General features: G+C 39.1%; 1 pseudogene; it reads right to left on the bottom strand.

Moving 5' to 3' along the window:
• The window catches only part of LOC138166505 (kallikrein-13-like), a 45,719-nt pseudogene that overhangs the window by 25,337 nt on the left and 885 nt on the right, over positions 1-19,497 (bottom strand).

Below are 19,497 nucleotides of genomic sequence, written 5' to 3'. Positions count from 1 at the left end.
TGTTAATCCCACCTGTGGGATGGACTTGTTGACATAAAAAGAGAGTGCTGAACTAGGAGGAACTGGTGACCTAGATTTGGAGAGACACAAGAGAGAGGCAGAAGAACTTTTTGGAAGCAGCACCCTTTTGGAGGCAGAGAGACACTGAGAGGATTGCTGAGGTCCACTTTGAATTGCCCAGGACTTTTGAGAGCTGCCACCGAGAGCTGCCAAGGACTGAGGAGACATGGCTGTTATGCTGGTACTTTGTCTGTATGTTTTGATGTTGTTTTGCCAGATTTGTCCACTGGTGAAAGACAGTCCTGTTGTTGCAGAAGTTTTGGAACCTTGCTGTTGGTTCAGAGCTACTGAGACTGTTCTGCAGACAGAGTGAATACTGTCCACTGGTGAAGGACAGTGCTGTTGTTACAGAAGTATTGGAACCTTGCTGTTGGTTCAGAAGCCCTGAAGAAGGATTTTCTTGTTGTATGTTTACAGAAATCCTGGAAGAGGGTTTTGCTAATGTTTTCAGGGGTCTTAGGACTGTTTGCAGACAGAGAATGAATTAATGAAGAGACTGGCAATGTATCTTGTGGCCTTGCTAAGCTTTGTCTCCCCAAGAACAAAGATTGCTGAGAACTTGCCTCATGTCAAGATGAAGAAAAGACCTCCATTTGGGTTTTAAGTGCTGTGCTTAAACTTGTTGTAATTCTGGGGTAGATTCAACTGTGATCCAGGGGTGGGGAACTTTTGACCTTTTTGTGTTCTATGATTGAACAAATGAATGTACTTTACTTATGATTGGAAACTAATCTCCATTTGAGAAGAGGGGCTTTGTGATGGACCAAATGAAGGTACAGCCTAGGGGTGGAGTAGTATTTAGAACAGGGACTTCATAACTAATTAAATGAATGTAATGTCCTGGGGTGGGGTAGTACTTGATTAAATCAGGTAGTACTTGGAGATTATTTAATCATACTTAGTAAATGCTGTATTTTGAATGATGTCATATTTTGATCTTCTCTGTTCTTAATTTTTCACTGAATAAAATGGAGAGCACCTATGCTGGTATTTCGAACCTTGGGAAGTTGCCTTTGCTTGGCATTACATTACAACACTATATACCCTGCGTGTTCTAGAACCCTAAATGCAGAACTCCACTGGGGCCAGGGGCAGATGCTACAGCCCTTTCTTCTCTCAGCTACTCTTCTATTCCAAAAACCAAACTCTCTGTGTTTTATAATGTCAGGGACCATATTCTTTGCTAGATATCAATTGGTACCAAGTGACTGATCTGAAAACCTAATTAGCATTAGCTAATGTGCTGAGCCTTAGAAGTAAAGGACTAATTTTACCCAGTTAAATGTATTAAAAGACTCCAGAAGGTTTCTAAAGCTTGATGCCAATGTGGACATTTAAGGTGATATGTGCCATGTGACATCTATATTTTTCATCAGATGGGGCTACTCTGTCCAAATATAAGGCAACTCTAATTTAAGATCAGGGTAATGAAGAGTCAGACACAATGACTGAAGAACAATTTTAGATCAGAAAATATATTTATTTTAGGGTCTATTTTATACAGAGTGTAATAAACCCAAAATGATAATAGAAGTATCTTCAATATTCTGCTTCTGTTGATTTCCAATTACACCCTTGAGTTAATAGTATATGCAAATCCCCATAACTTTTTCAGGTGAACTAGACAGCAGTTTATCTATAAAAGACCCCAAGGGTCTCAGTGAACTGCCAGTTCAAGATGAGTCAAAAGTATAATATGGGAACCCAGAAATTTAATGTCATCTTGGGTTGCGTTGAGAGACGTCCATTATTAGGGAAGTAATAGAACCATCATATATTGCCCCCATTAGACCACATCTGGAATATTAGGTTCACTTCTGGCTACCACATTTTAGGAATGCTTTGTAAGCAGAAGAGCATTTAGTATAGGGTAACCAGAATGGTGGAGGGCCTTGAGCCCATGCCATATGAGGGTCATTTGAAGGAACCAAGAGCGTTTATTTAGCCTACAGAAGTAAAGACTTGGTTGGATATCATAGCAACTTTCAAGTGTTTAGAGGGCTGTCACGTGGAATGGGGAATAGAAATGTTCTTCATGGCCCCAAAGGACAGAACAATGGATGGAAATTTTAAGGAGGCAAATTTAGGCATAGGTAATGAAAAACTTCCTGACAGAACTATTCATAATTGGAATGGGCTGCCTTGAAAGACAGCATGTCCAGTCTACCTGAATGGAGGTACTCAAACAAAGACTGGATGACCTCTTCTATACTATTTCAAGCCTTAGTGGGGGGAGGCAGCATATAAATAAGATTTGATCCCTGTCCTCAAGTAGCTTATAATCTAGTAAAGGCAAATAAAAGATGTGTATGTATGGGGAGAGTGTGGGGAGTAATGTGCTCTTACATATACAAGATGGAAGCAACTAAATCACAGAATAGATTGTGATAAATGCTTAAGAAAATTATGACATTTTATACCTGGAAACATCATTTGTAGCCGAGGAATCAGGAAAGGCTTGAGGAAGGAGATGACATTTGATCTGGGTCTGGAAGGAAGAAATCTTGTTATAGAATCTATTTGTGTGTTCCAAGCATTTGCCATTTGTATTCTTCAAGAGGATAAGGCATTGGTTTAATTCCTTCTTCTATATTTTCTGCCTCTTCTCCAAAGCTCTCTAAAATTATAAAAGTGACTTATTGTCTATTAGCTATTGGTAACCTAGAAATCACAAAAAAATAGGCTCCTAAAAGATAATGCTACCAGCCCTGTGTGTATTTTTTACGCATAGTTGTTTGGGCAGAATTGCATCTGGGAAACTGAATAGTGTTTTCAAAGACCCCTAGATATTCCCTGACACAAATATCCATCCTTCAACACCAACATTCTTCTTGTGATTCTGTCAATCATAGAATGCCATGATCTCTTAAAAGTGTGGGGTTAACAAGTCCAGAGGATTGAAAAGGAATCATGCCACTTCCCTGCCAAAGAGGTGATTGACTTAAAATCCAGAAAGAATTATGCATTTTTGACTATGGATAATGTGAGGATTTGTTTTGTTGGATTATATGTGTTTCTTGTGAGGTTTTTTTTTTTACTGTTCAATGGGGAGCAAAAAGAAATATTTGCAAAACTAAACAAATTTTTAAAAAGAAAAGAAAAAAAAACTGTGGAGGGACCCAGAGGACAATGCTGAGGTATTTGGTAGGGGTGGGGGGATGTAAGGTGATCCACACAAAAGAAGTAGCATAAAAGACATTATCAAGTCTCTGGATGACCATAAAAACAGATGAGCTGGTCACGTAGCTTCAGTGAGTTGTAATGAACAGCCCTGGTGCTGAACTAGTGCACTCAGAATATATGAAAACAAAACAAACAAAAACCTTTAGCAAGGCCTCAAATGTGTTGGGTAGAACTTTTATGGAAGCTTTATCAAAGGTTATGAGCAAGAACTACACAGCATAAGAAGGCACACATGGATTGGATAAGATTGTGGATCCATCAGTGTATTTCTTTGGATTGCTAATGAAAAGCATAGATGGATTCCCATCTCTCTTTTACTGTACCTCCTTTACAGTCTACCTTGTTGGACCATGATCTAGACCTCCAAATTGCAGGTGTCGATGCAGTCCTGAACCTTCTTCTCTTATCCCTCTACCCTTTCTATCGTGGTGACTGCATCAGCTCACATGGGTTTACTTATCTCTATGTTGATGAATCACAGATCCCTTTTCTCTGGAGTTCCAGTCTTAGTGTTCTATCACCAGCTGCCTATTGGACATTTCCAACTGGATGCTCCTTAATTAGCTTAATCTTAATATCTTCAAAACAGAACTCTAAAGTTCCCCTCAAATCCACCTCCCTTCAAGTTTCTCTTTTTTTGTTAAGGGCACCACCAGCCTAATCCCCCTATCTCTCAGGTATCAATCCCAACTTCTGGTTCTTACTCATGTCTCCTATCCAATCAGTTGCTAAATCTTACTTATTCTGTTTCTATAATGTCTCGCACCTGTCCTCTTTTCTATATTTTGCCACCATTCTAGTTCAGGCTTGCTTTTATCATCACTCGTCTGGACTATTCTAATGGACTCCTAATTGATTTCTGTGTATTAAGTCTCTCCACCCACTCCAATTTATCCTTCATACAGATGCCAAAGTAATTTTCCTTGAGTTCATATCTGTTTACATTACTCCCTTATTTATAAACTCATGACCGCCTATTTATTGCATCCAAGGAAGAGTTTACCCACATGGATTTGGGAAGACTTCTGCCCAAGTCTAAGACCATCCTAAAAATATGACATGAGGTCTCAGCAGTCTCGTAGAAATTTTGTTGAACTCGCCCAGGGAGTGTGGCCATACTGTCCCTCATCCTAGTCCTTATCTCCTGAGCAAATGTATTTTGTCATACCTCTCTGCTTCCAAGCTTCTCATTCACAATCAGATTGAATTTGACAAATCTTCTGAAGGTTCCCCATGCACCATAACAAAGCCCAAGGCTGCTAACCAAAGTAAGGAAGGGATAACATAGTTCTTCCAAATTAAATTTGATTGATTCCTTTTTAAAACTCCAACAAACCTGAGAGGCCCTGGGTATTTTAGTGTACAAATTCTCATTAAGCTGAACATCCATAATTGTATCAGTCAAGGTTTGTTTTTCTTAGTATTCAGACTTGTCAGTGAACTGGAGTGCCCAAAAAGGTGGCAAAGGTATTTCCAACAAAGCTTTTTGGAAAGCTTAGTATGGCTATCTCAAGAAGGAGAGATGCTGTCTAGCTGCTAGTAGGGAGGGGCTGGCAGAGTTACTTTCTGTATAGCTATATTTGTAACTTAAATGCTATTGGTCAATAAAATAATCATTTCACTTTATCGCAACTAGGGGAAGTACCAATAGGCACTTCTCTTGTCCTTGAGAAACTCTTTTACTATATCAGACCAGTCCATTGCATGAGATATTTTGTATTAAGTTTAAATCTTACAACCGCTCCTGGTATAGAAACTGCAGTTTTGATTACCCCCATTTTATAGATGAATAAACTGGGCTCAGAAGGGAGTGAAGTAACATGCCCATAATTATACTAAATGTTAGAGGCAGAATTTAAACTTTAGCCTCTGCTGACTCTATGACTAGCCCGCTTTCATACTGCCTCTCAATAGAGGAGCACTAGTCAGTTCTGAACACAAAGTTAACTTTTTTCTTCCAAATTACAGAAACAGATTGGTCGCTGCAATGGCAAACCATTTGAATATGTGATTTATCCTAAGAAAAGTGAGGAATCATGTTTCGAATGAAAGTTTCAACTTTAGTCTTGGCACAGAGCCTGAGTTAGGGGGAAAGTGAAGTCCACACACATGGTAAGGACAGCACGAGTTTATCCTGCAAGGAGAACTCAGCTGCTTGTAGATACTATTAAGGTATAACTCTTATGTTTTCCCATGAAGCTTTAGGAGGGCACATGTGCAAGGGTGAAGGAGTATAGGGATAACTACTGAGCCATTTCAGATAAATTAACCCTTCTGATCAATGGGGTGACAGATGTCATGGCCAGATCACCCTCATCTCTGGTCTATGGGGCATGATTACAAGGACACCTGCTTCTCCCCCCAAGTCTCCCCAGGGACAGACCCAGATGGAGTACTCCAGAGAAAGTACGGTTCATTTATAGCAAGGGGAGGGGAGATTGGCCTCAGATGGTGCCTGGAGATTGGGGGCAGGGCATGTTGAATGAGGGGTGGGCCATGACCAGTTCTCAATACTTTACAGTATTACCTAGAGGCCCTAGGACATAACCTCCCAAGACTTGCCATAATATGGCCCTTCCTGTTTGCAAAGTCAGAAATATTTCATCTGGCTGAACCCAATATGACCAATTACTATTTATTTGTCTTCTTGCTTAACTAGAGTGAGTTGCAATTGGCACTTTATTTTTGTGAATCAAAGGGTCAAGACTGTTACTGTTGACATGTTTCCAGCTAAGTCACAGAACGGTAGAATTTTTTTTTTTTTAAAGTTAGTTCCCTAGTTCTATGGTTTGCCAAACTTCTGGGCAATCTGCTTCTTTTAAGAGTGATCTGTTCTTAGAATTCTGGCTTTACACTTAGGCTTGGCTTGTCTGCTGCTATAAAAATTAGCTGCTGATTATTGCTACTAAGCAAGTTTATTGGTGTAGGTAAGAAGCTGGAGAGAAGGTTTGGCAACATATCCTTCCTGGAGCTGTAACTAGACATTTTTTCCACCTTGAAGAAAAAAAAAGAAGAGATAGGAAAAGGACAGTGTTAGCAGTCTGACTGTGGGAGTAAGAAGAAAAGGCGGCCTGGTTCTTACTCATGAGCTTTAGGTATGAAGGCAAAGGGATGTCTCTGGGGGTGTACCATGTGGTAGAATAGACCAACAGACCACTCGAAGGTGAGGTGCTAGGATTGTGGTCTCTACAGGAGGTAGTTATGGATTTGATATCCTGGGACAAGGTCCTATTTTCCCCATGTTAGTTCTGATCCTTCTCTCCTCTCTCCTTTCTCCTTCTTTCCAACCTTTTTCTTTGAATCCTCTATCAGCTCAGCTTAATGCTACAATCTGAGGAAGAATAAATATTGCACAAATTCTGAGTATTATTAGAATAAAGTAGAGGTTTATCCAGAGGAATTTGCCACACTTTTGATTAATTCATTCCCAGCTAGGAAGCGGGAAGGATGATTGGTGCACTCCATTTGGTGAGTGATTAGATAGCAGAAGATGCAATCTCAGGACAATTTTTTTTTTGTTACTTTCTTAGACTGTTTACTTCTCCTTTTCATCGGATTTTGTCTACCTCAAGGTCAAACAGCTCACTGGTATTCCATTTAAGGGTAATAGGAAGATATTATAAACTATGTATACCTTGAATACTAGCATATGGGCACACAATGCATTCCCTGTTTACTAATGTATGATGTTTGGCTTTTCAAATGATTTCATTTAAAAATATTTATACAAAATCTATTTTAAAATACTTAAGTAAAATCCATTTTCTCAATGCACATGATATCTGATTGTCTGGAGTGGAGAGGATATGGTATGTAACTACAACATTAAGTTTTTAAATATATACTCATTCTAGTTAACAAATGAAAAAAGCAAAGTTACCATACTTCCAAAGAGAGAAATATAGCATGCTGTACTATGTAAACAGTGTTGGGAGTAATCTTAAGCTTTACGACCACAAAAAAATTTCTACTTAAAGTTTCGCATTGAAATGATAATGCTAAAGATATTTATTGGTAGACACACATATACCCCACATAGACCTGAGGTTGTTAAACTGGGATCCATGGATTGATTACAGGAGGTTCATGAAATTGGGAGAAATTGCATTTTTTATTTCAATATAATTGGTTTCCTTTGTTTATCCTATGCATTTTATTTTATGCTTTCAAGAATATTATTCTGATAAAGGTCCATAAATTTCACCAGACTATCAAAAGGGTCAATGAAACAAAGAAGGTTTAGAACTCCTGCTCTAGACTAACATTAGAGCCTCCCTCCCCCCCATACCAAACCTAACAAGGGGAAGGAGTCAGCCAGTGAATGATAACAAGCTACCCTAAGTTCTCTGATTAAAAGGACCAAGCAACTTGTCAGCATCTACTGGTGTTAACAGTAATAAGTGGTCATCTAGCTTCAAAGTGAGAGGAAACCCATCATCTTGTGAGGCAGCCTGCCCAACTTTTGGACATCTCTAGTTGTTAGGCAATTTCTCCATGACGTACCCAGTGTTACTGCCTGGCAAATACTAGGCATTTAATAAATTTATTGGAGTTTGTTGAATATGAGTTCTTATAAAAATCTTTTTATCTGTATGGCACCTTATACTTTTCAAAGTATAGATACAATCCCATTTGATCCTCACAACAATCCTGTTTGGTAACAGGGTAGTTATTATTGATTAGAAGTTCATAGAGTGACTTGCCCCAGGTTACACAGCTAATCAATAGTTGTAGAACAGATGTGGGGGAAAACAAAACAACAAACTTCAGTTCCAAAGAGAATGCTTTAAAGGGGCCCAGCAGGAAGAATGACTAGAAAGTAGAACACAGTTGGTCTGAAGAGGGCATCACCCATCAGACAAAGTCCTGAGGTTGCCGCCCCCTAGGAACTGCTGAATCAGAACTACAGTTTCTAGGAACATCATGGCTTGGTGAACATATTAGACTGTCACAGCAAGCTGTGTAATGGGATCTGAAGTTTGGAGACTCCTTAACTGTCATGCTAGATGTTTATAAACTTAGCTGTTGTTGTTTTTTAAATACATAAACACATCAACCAGGATTTCTTTCCAAGAGTCTAAGCAGAATGGAAATAGCCATGTCAGATTGAAATTAGGGATGGTAGAATTCTGCCACTTTTTTCAAGGCCATCAGGCCAGAGGCTGGTTTCCCCAGTGACTAGAGTGAAAGTTTTGGTTTCTCCAGGACGGGGCAGAGTACCTCCTGGTTTCTGCTCTCAAATCCAAGGAAGATATAATATTAAGAAAGGATTAGTTATTTTTTGTGTTTCCTATTTACTAAACCATGTAGCATGGTTTGCATTAAGAAAAGACTCTCTAAATAGCGTGGAAGGCATTTAAAACAATGCCCCGACTTTTATGAAATTGGACCCTGTGGCTACAGGTCCTCAAGTTGCTTATGAGAGCCATATTGTAAAATGATCCTTCACTTGCCTAGATCTTAATGGTGAACTAAGTTGAATCTGAATTTTAAAAAATGGTACAATATACTATGTGGAGAATGAACTTTTCTTTGTAACTTCATATAAAAGGAAATTATGATGACTAAAAGTCATGTTGGAATGGGTGTGGCAAAATATTATCCATCTTAGACCACAGTTTCATGGAGCTACTTTAGTGATAATATAACACCCGTTCTCTTTTCCTGTCTGACTCTGTCCCTGCTTGTCTCTGCCTCTTTGTCTTCTGTCTCTTTGTCTCTGTCCTTCCCTCTGTTTTTCTGTCCTCATCCCCTCTCTTCTCTCTCTCTCTTTCTGTTATTCCCCTCACTTTTTTTGAAGCTTTCTTTGTTTTTACTCCCACATCATATTCATTTTTTGGATTTATTCCTCCCCCCAATACTATCCACTTGGCCTTCCCCTTGTGACAAAGAGAATTATTTTATAAGTCCAGCAATACCACTAGACAACATCTATTAACTTGGTACTCTCTCACTGCTTTATAGACATGATACAAAGAGTGCTCACTGATACAATGGAGGCAAAGATGGAGGGGTTGTACCTTGACAATAATTGCTGTGAAAACCACACCAGAGTTTCTGGGCTGTGAGCCAGCAAGATTCTTTGGTAGAAGTTCAGGTCAATTCAATATGCATTTATTGGGTGTTGCCCTTTGTTCTTGAAGAGGACCAAAATGACACCCCCATGTTACAGTGGTCACAAGTTACAGCGTGACTGACTATGGCTGATCAGACCAATGCAAGCCCAGAATGTTCTACCGTGGGTTGGGCACAAATAGTCCGTATGAATATTTGGGGTGGATTCTCTAAATTTGCACATCTCACCTTTCTTTTGAGCTACTTCAATTCTGCTTTGCTCAAAGAGCATAGCACCTTCTATAATGAGGGCATGCCATGCTGGGTGGTCCTGTGCCAGTCTCCCATGTCATGCAATCAATTACCAAGTTCTGAAGAGAGACCTCGAGAGTGTCCTTGTGTTACTTTTTCTGGTCACCATGTAAGCATTTGCCCTGTGTGAGTTCTCTATAAAATAGTCGTTTTGGCAATGTATGTTTGGTATTTGAACAACATTGGCCAACCCATCAGAGTTGCACTTTCTACCATAGAGTTTGAATGCTTGGTGATTTAGTTTAAGAAAGGACCTCAGGGGGCAGCCAGGTAGCACAGCGAGTAAGAGCACTGGCTCCACTGTCAGGATGACTTGTGGATCAAATCCGAGCTCAGACACTTAGCACCCACCCAGAAACACCTGGCCGTGTAACCTTGATCAAGTTACTTAACCCCAATTGCTTAGGGGCGGCCAGGTGGCTCAGCAAGTAAGAGCATCAGCTCCAGTGTCGGGATGACCTGGGTTCAAATCCAGGCTCAGATACTTAGCACCACACCCAGAAATAACTGGCCGTGTAACCTTGAGCAAGTTACTTAACCCCGATTGCTTTAAAAAAAAAAAAGAAAGGACCTCAGTGTCTGGTATCTTATCATGCCAGGTCATCTTCAGAATCTTTCTAAGACAATTTAAAATGGAAGCATTTTATAGGCATACAATGAAGTCAGCCCAAAGGCTCTGTAGACCTTCAGTTTGGTAGTCATTCTACTATCTCTTCTCTCCCATACTTTCCTTTGGATTCTCCCAAACGCTGAGCTAGCTCTGGAAATGTATGTGTCAACCTCATCATCAATGTGCACATCCCTGGAAAGTATATTGCCAAGATAAGCAAGCTTATTTGCATTCAAAACCTCTCCATTTGCTATGACTGATGGTTCCACATATGGATGGTGTGGTACTTGCTGGTGGAGAACCTGTATTTTGTTGGTATTAATTGTTAGACCAAAATTAACACAAGCAGCAGAGAACTGATCCATGCTTTGTTGAATCTCAGCTTCAGAGGCTGCATTAAATGCACAATCATCCACAAACAAAAAATCATGCACCAACACTCCCTTCACTTTGGTCTTGACTTTTAGCCTTTTTAAAATGAAGAATTTACCGTCAGTGCAGTAACTGACCTTGATGCCATGTTCATCTACCTACAAAGCACTGTGCCAAGACAAAACCAAAAAACACTCTCTGCCTTCAAAGAAAGAAGAAAAGAGGGCATGACCTCCATTCAAATCTGGTAAAAAAAAAGTATGTCAGAGATTTTAAATAAAATTAATAGTAGCTGTTACTATGTATATCTTTTAGCCTATCTTCTACTTGACTATTTGTATTTAATTCTAGAGATCCTCAACCAGTCACTGAAGATCCTCCATAGTCTGGCTATCATATACCTTTCCAGTCAACTACTCCACTTCACACACCTCTCCATTTCAATTAAATGGTCTGCTAACTGTTCCCAATACATAGCATTTACATGCATTATTTTATTTAATTCAACAAATATTTATTAACCTTTTTAATACCTATAATAGACCTGGGGAAAAATGAAGTTTAGATAAGACACAGCTTCTGCTCTTCTCATAATAACTTTTTGAGGCAGACAGCTTAGACTCATTTTATAGTTGAGGAAAATAAAGCACAGAGAGGTCTACAGAAAGCCACACAGCTAAAGTGGCAGAGCTAGTATTTGTACCCAGGTCTCTTTCAAAATGTAGTGGATTTTCTGCTTTAACTGGGATTCTTTTTTGTTTTTGCTTTTTGGAGGGGGGAAGGCAGGGCAATTGAGGTTAAGTAACTTTCCCAAGGTCACATGGCTAGTAAGTGTTAAGTGTCTGAGGTCAGATTTGAACTCAGGTCCTCCTGACTCCAGGGTCGATGCTCTATTCACTGCATCACCTCGTTTCCCCTGTAACTGGGATTCTTAACCTTTGTTGTGTCATGGAACTCCTTCCAGTCTGGTGAAGCCTATGTACTCTTTCTCAGAATAATGTTTGTTTGTTTATTTTTAATTCATAAAGGAAATGCTAAACTTCAGGTACAGATTAGTGAAAATAAAGATGTGTCTTTTTTCCCTTTCAAGTTAATAGACCTTAAATTTTCTGTCACCAGCAAAAAGTTCCATGGAATGGGAGAGTCTCTAACAGTCCCTTAAAATTTGTCATTTGTATTGAGCATTATAGCAGGTAAGCAAATGAAACCAGGAGTACCAAGAGACCCAGGAAGCTAGAATTTGTCCAGTATTGTCCAGTAAGAGTGCGCCCCCATAACAAATAGCCAAGGCTAAATGGGCACAATAAAATACTTAGATTAATCCAAGGTTCTACCCAGAACCCATGGAAAACTATGTGGTTGGAAAGGCAAGAAATGTTTTGTACTGTTATCTTTTCATTTGCATGTCCTGCATCCCAGTCTGTTGAGGCTTCTTTGGGATTTAAGACTTTCATAAAAGAGGTCAAAAGGCCTGTGATGCTAAAAGAATTGACTTTCAGTGTGGGCACATTTTAACACGCCCAAGGGAAAGTACAGAGAGCATAACTCAAGACATCCTGGGATGAGGGAGCCAGGACATGCTAAAGGATTGGTTCAGGGCCAAAAATACATCCAGGCCTTAGTCACCAGAGAGACAAGACAAGGCTATAAACAGGTTTCAGTCATTGGAAAAGGGGAGTAGGATGGGGAAGGAAGGGGTTTTTAATGACTAGGTATCAGATGCACTGAATTTGGGGCTCTAGCAAGGGGAAGAAGTAGGCAAATAATACTATTAGGAGCTGCTTGATATTTCCAGGTTTCACCAAGCCTTCATCACTTTACATAATGTTAGGATACCTGGTTTCTGTCTTTCAAACTTCAGGGCTGCTTCCTGGCTGCAAGCAATGACCAAGGGTTTTAGAGGAAGGGGCAGAGTCTCACATGTGTGTATATGACTTCCTCCCCCCGCCACCTGATTTCACAAGAATGGAAATTCTGGGGAGTAGCCAGGGGAGGGTCCCACTGTCAATTATGGGACATGGAGGTTTCCATTCTGAAAGGTACCACATATGGAGGATTTGAGAAGAAAGGGTAGAATGTACTGTATTTCACTGCATAATCATAGCAGGTTTTATGACAATTTTTTTTTTTTGCCAAAAAGTGGGCTGAGACTATTATGTGAAGCTTTAAAAAATTGTGCTGGTATTACTTAAAAAAATCATTTATTACTAAACTATCTTTGCAAGATTAGGATGCATGGAATACTCATGAATATACACTAAAATAGAATACTGACAATGGGTGTGTACTGAGATTTCCAGGCTTGCAGTGTGTGAGAAATAAATGTGTATCCACATGACACTGGTGAATACATTGCTGCTCTGTTTACCTTTTAAGCAGTGTAAGGAACAGAATTATACTGTAAGTCAATTATGCGATGAAAGGTTATAAACCAGTTCTTGGGCTGAAAAAACAGGTGTGATGGTTATGTGGTGGTGACAACTGTGCAGTTAATACTGTCTTAGGCAGTAAGAGATGACATGCCTAGAGCAGAAGCTATTTTTTTTCTTCTTGGAGGGCAATTCAATTGGGGTTAAGTGACTTGCCCAAGGTCAACACAGCTATTTTTTGTGTTAAGTGTTTGAGGCCGGATCCTAACCCAAGTTCTCCTGACACCAGGGCTGGTGCTCTATTCACTGCACCACCTAGCTACCCCAAGAGCAGAAGCTTTTTGCAAACAAGTCATAAAGAGAGGGCCCCTCAAAACCAGAGGATTTTTTTTGTTATGCAATATCCTGTCTTCTCAAGTAAATTACAAGTTCCTGAGGGCAGGTACCATATTTTATGCCTTTTCATGTTGCACATATTAGGTATAATAAATTCTTACTGATGGATTGATTGATTACTACTCCTGGCCTTGACTTTCCCTACAGGTGAAATAGATTTAGATAGGACAAGTTAAAATGGCATCAGTGGTAGACTAAAACCAGAAATATGGAATTATAGAACTGGATATGAACCCCCTCATTTTACAGGGGGCTGAGGCCAGGAAAGGTTGAGTCACTTATCTAAGGCAACATAGCCTATTCTGGTTAGGCTAGTCCTAACAAACTAGAAGTGTAACTCAGATCTCTTGCTTCTTAGTCTAGTAGTTCTTTCCTCTATACCCACTCTCTTGTCTATTGCCTGAAATTTTCACCATCACAGCTTCAGTTCTTTGAGTTAAAGCATTCATTCTCTATGTTGTGCTTTTACTCAATGAAATGATTTCTAATGGAGTCTTATTTTTATTTTTAAAAATTTGATAGTATTTTCCCCAATTACATGTAAAGATAGTTTCAGCATTCATTTTTGTGAAATTTTGAGTTCCAAATTTTTCTCCTTCCTTCCCCTCCTCCCTCACCAAACAGCAAACAATCTGATATAGGCTATATGTGTACAATCATATCAAACATATTTCCACATTAGTCATGCTGTGAAAGAATCAGAACAAAAGGGAAAAACCACAAGAAAGAAAAAAACAAAACAAAAAAGTAAAAATAATATGCTGTGATCTGCATTCAGACTCCATCCATAATTCTTTCTGTGAAAGGAGTTAGCATTTTCCATCATGATTCTTTTGGAATTATCTTGAATCATTGTATTGCTGAGAACTAAGTCTATTATAGTTAATCATCTCACAATGTTACTGTTGCTGTGTACAATGTTCTTCTGGTTTTGCTTAATTTACTCAGCATCAGTTCATGTAAGTCTTTCTAGGTTTTTTTTCTGAAATCTGCCTGCTCATCATTTCTTTATAGCACAATAATATTCCATTATATTCATGTATCACAACTTGTTCAGTGGAGTCTTCTTTTTAGAGGCAAATAGGAGAGAGTCTTACATTATCACTTAATATGTGGATTGGCTTACTAAGAATTAGTTTATCAAATAAGTTAGTTACTTCTATATGTATTGAGGAAAGAAAAGACACAGGACATATGAATTTTGATTGGGAGGGCAAGAAAGTCATAGGACCATACATAGATTTAGAGCTAGAAGGGACTTGAAAGGTCATGGAGTCAAACACCCTCATTTCATAGAGGAAGAATCAGAATTTCTAGAGTGTTGTGTGTTAGGGCTCCTGGTACACTTGGGGGACAGTGTGAGAAAAGAGGAGGTGATATAGAGAAGGGCAGAAAGGAATTCAGAAAGGAGAAATGGCAAGTTTAGATCGACTTTAGGAATTTTGCCTGGGCAGAGAATATCCCAGAAACACCATCACCATCACCTATTCTCCCATTTTATCTCTTCCTGGTTTGAATTAGCACATCATTATTCACTCTAAGCAGGGCTTATTTAGATATTTCTTCTTTGCTAGTGACACTATCTCTGACTCTCTGGCTTCTTGTCCAGTTATCCCTTCGACATCATAGGGGTTAGGGATGTGATGCAATCTGGAAAAGCCCCGTAATATTTTTTGGCCCTCCCTTCATATCAGAGAAGTCTGAATTTTTTCTTTTTCAGGGTGTTTACAGTACCTTATTGTAAAATTTGGTTAAAGTATTTGGTCATAGGCTATGTGTAGATCATTGTTAAGTAAAAATACTTTTTTTTTTTGCATTGTCTGCTGTCCTTCACATGTCATCTGTGACTTCCACAAAATCCCCCCCAAATTGCCATTTCATTTCTTATGCTGACCCATGAATAATAAAACCTAGATGGGGAAAGTCTCAGTGTGAAAGGGATAACTGTATTCTAAATCCCATTTTTTTTCTGCCCTAACTTATTCCTCTGAAACATGACATCATATACATATGTGTGTGTATATATGTATGTACCTAGGCACACATATATTAATTATAATTTCTTGATCTTTGTGATTTGATATAATTTCCTAGAAATCAACAGTTAGCCTTTCTAACCTATAATATCTGCCAACATACCTCCCACCCCCCAAAATATCTTCACTTGACTCCCATTTCTGGCCTCATCCTCTGGCTGTCTCCATCCTTAAGTCACGGTCCTGCTTTTGAAGAATGAATCAGTGGGTACAAAAGCATTTTTTAAACACTATGTGCCAGGCACTAATCATTTGGATCATCCCTTTGGAGTAGTATCTTTCATCTCTGAAGATCTGTTGAAAGTAGACAAATTTTGGATCGTAAAAAATCAGATGGTGACATTGGGATTCTGTGTGTTTCACTCTTTTGGAATTCACCCTTTTGATCCTCCTCCCCGTCAAATAAAATAATGTTGCAAAGCATTTTGTAAACCCTAAAGGACTATGCAAATACCAGCTGTTGTTACTGCTTGTTGATGGTTATTATTATCCTCCAAGCACAGTTTCACTTATAGGAAAATTCATATTCAAGTTCAGTACAAAGGTTTAAAATTATTCCCCTCAAAGAAAACCTTTGAGGAAGATAATTATCACCCCCATTTTACAGATGGGAAAACTGAAGCTCAGTTCCCTGAGGGTTTCTGGGGAAATCAGAGACTTAATCACTTTTTAATACGGGGTGAGAGGCTGAGGCAGTATCTGAGAGTCTAATTCCTAAGCTATCCTTTCCCAGGTCCCACAGCCCCTGTTTTTAAAAGTGTAGCTCATATGGATTTCGTATGTCCTCTAGCAGTGTGCTAGAAGGATCAGTCTCTCACAGAGAGCAGACAGGAATTTAATCTCTTAATAATTCCACCCAGGGCTTCGGCAGAGTATAGTGTTTCTATGTTGGTCGCTTGCCTGATAAAGGTCAAGATGAGCTGAGACCACCAAGCCCATTTCAGGGAAGATATTAGATCTCCCTGAGATCGGTCTCTCAAAAGTGAGTTATTAGTGTTTTGTTTACTATGCCCTCTGGCTTCCTCCTTAATTAGGTGGAACTGATAAGCTTGATAAATTCTGAACTATTGCTTTCTCTTTGCCAATAACAAAAGATTACCAGGCTTGGGATGTTAGTTATTTTTACGGGAACCATTAAACTTGTGTGAAGATGCAGTTTTCCTTCCAATAGACTATTTGTATGTCAGGAAAAGAAAGACTTTTTTTTTTAAACCTGGGTCCTAATCCTACCTCTATCCCTGTCTATCTCTGTGACCTTGACATCTCCCTGGTCCCCACTTCATTCATTTGTAAAATGAGTTTGTTCCAACCCCAAATTTAAGATCTTATGATCCTATTTAATTCATTAAAATGACATGTTGGCTAATTTATGAAAATCCAGATTTCACCTCTGAATCTCCCTTCTTTCTATCCCTACTTTTTCTCTAGGTTTCTAAGATTCCCCTTTCTACTAGACTGAACACAGCATTATAAAGGAACTAACATACTTTTTTTCTCCTCAGGTTTGATTAGCATATCTTTTGTTCCATGATGTAGAAGTGAGTGAGGGGTAAGGTTCAGATGTCAGTCAATAATCTACAATCTAACCTATAATATAATAGTTAGCATTTGCATAGTGCTTTAAAAACTTGCAAAGCAATTTATCTATCTATCATCTATCTGTCTTCTTATTTGATCTTCATAATAACCCTGTAGCCCAGTGAGGTAAGTGCTATTGTTATACCCATTTTACAGGGGAGGAAACTGAGGATTTCAGAATGACTTTCCCATGGACACACACTTATTAAGTGCCTAAGGCAGGATTTAAACTCAAGTCTTGGTGACTCCGAGTCAGATACTCTATTCATTGTGACACCTATCTATTTCATTTTCTGTTGACCTTCTTAACCAGCACTTTCCCAAGCAAGTCTGGAAAAGTTCAAGAGCATTGTGAAAACATGCAAGTGTGCATTTATAAAGCAATATTTCTATAGAACATATCAGGACTGAACTTCTTTCTTCTCTATATCACATCTTCATATCTAGATCAGGTCATATTCTCCCTTGAAGTCGGATTTGATGACTTATCAATCACCCTGTCTGCCATACAATAGGGTTTTGAAGAGAGGCATACTGGTACCAAGTGATAATGATATTCAGGACTTCATACTTGTGCTAGCTATAATTAAAAAAAAGTCATATTGATATTTTTTGGGGGAACAACACTGCCATTTACTTTTATATTGCTCATATTAAACCCTCCCTTGTAACACATAAAAACAATTCAGCAAAACTGAATGATGAAGCAACTTCATCCGACAGAACATGCAACATTCTGTACAGGTATTCTTCCATTTCAACACTGAGAAGAAGGGGATCTGTTTCATTATCTGTTCATGTTAGTCATTGTAGTTAATCTGAGTTTAACTGCCTTTTAATGTTTTTATTTGCATAATTATAGTCTTTTTGAATAGTTCTTGCTTTTCTCTGCATCAGTTCTTATCTTCTCATATTTCTCTGAATTATTCACACCCAAAATTTCTTTCAGTTTGAAAATATTCCATTACATTCCAAGGCCTCAATTTGTTCAGTCAAATGGATAGGCACTTTTTTTTTCCATATAGAAGAGCTACCTCAGAAAGTGATGCTTATGAATATTTTGGTGTTCATAGTACCCTTATTTCTGACTTTAACCTTCTTGGAGTATGTGCCTAATAGTGGACTCTATGCTATTATGATCCTTTCATATTTGGGTCATGCCATGCAATAAACCTTTTTTCCCCCCCTTCCTTTTTTTTTTTTTTTAAAGCAATCAGGGTTAAGTAACTTGCTCAAGGTTACACAGCCAGTTATTTCTGGGTGTGGTGCTAAGTATCAGAGCCCGGATTAGATTCCAGGTCATCCCAACACTGGGGCCCGGTGCTCTTACTTGCTGAGCCACCTGGCTGCCCCTAAGCAATTGGGGTTAAGTAACTTGCTCAAGGTTACACCACCAGTTGTTTCTGGGTGAGTGCTAAGTGTCTGAGCCCGGATTCAATCCCCAGGTTATCCTGACCCTGGGGCCTGTGCTACCTGGCTTCCCCTTCCTTTTTAAAAAATAGCTTCAGGGTTCTGTCTAGAGACATGGAAGACCAGATTAACTCCTTCTTCTGGTCCCTTTCCAGTAATTCCAGAAAGGTTGCTGCCTCTGGCCTAGTCATGAAGTAAGTCCAGCTGGCCAAGACTGGGGCTTCTGATACTAATTTGATTGCACAATTGAATGGCCTATATCGGAGACAACATCTGCTTTGAATATGCTAAATATACATTGGTCTTTCAGGTACTGGGGAGGAAATGTCAGCTTGGGAACTGGCTAGAAGCTCCAGCTGGAAGTGATAGCTGCTCAGTGTGTTCAATATATGTGAAGGCACAAGAGTGCTTGTCTGGGTTGTTGTATAGGTGATTCTGTCCAAGGATAATTTGGGCTCAATGAAATCCTTTCTAATGCAAAGATTCTGTGATTCTCAGTCAAGTCTGCAGGGGGTCACATGGATTATCCTCTTTTTGATCAGAGTACTACAGATTTAGAGCTGGAAGGGTCCTTGGAGGCTATTGAATCTATCCCCTCCCCCCTTCATTTTACAGAAAAGGAAACTGAGGTCCAAAAAACACCTGTGGTCACACAGTAATTTAAAATCAGCTCTTCTAACTCTAAATCCAGTCTGCTTTTCATTTGGTCTTTCTATAAAAGGTATATTTTTCTGAGCCAAGTTTCTAAAATCTTAAACTAGGGGTTATTCAGGGAACTCCACAACAATCTTCTGTCTCTGACTTCATGGCTATATTGTAGGTCTAAGAGATTTCTATTCCCTGTCCAGAAGGTGATTCTGGGACTGCAGAACCTGGGGCTGCTCTTGAGGAAACTCCTAATGTTGCCATTGTCCAGGCAATCTCCTTTCTCAATCTAGATCACATTCCAGGATCATACTGCCTAGGAAGGAAGGAAGGAAGGAAAGCTGTGTTGCTTAATTGGATGTTTGGTGCCTAGTGGGCATTCTTTCTTTCTTTCTTTCTTTCTTTCTTTCTTTCTTTCTTTCTTTCTTTCTTTCTTTCTTTCTTTCTTTCTTTCTTTCTTTCTTTCTTTCTT

This window comes from Petaurus breviceps, unplaced genomic scaffold (assembly GCF_028583685.1).
Source record: "Petaurus breviceps papuanus isolate PSGF00001 unplaced genomic scaffold, PetGlider_PUasm1.0 224, whole genome shotgun sequence".
Taxonomy (NCBI): Eukaryota; Metazoa; Chordata; class Mammalia; order Diprotodontia; family Petauridae; genus Petaurus; species Petaurus breviceps.
Note: the sequence above shows the minus strand (reverse complement) of the source record. Positions and strands in the feature narration are given on the sequence as shown.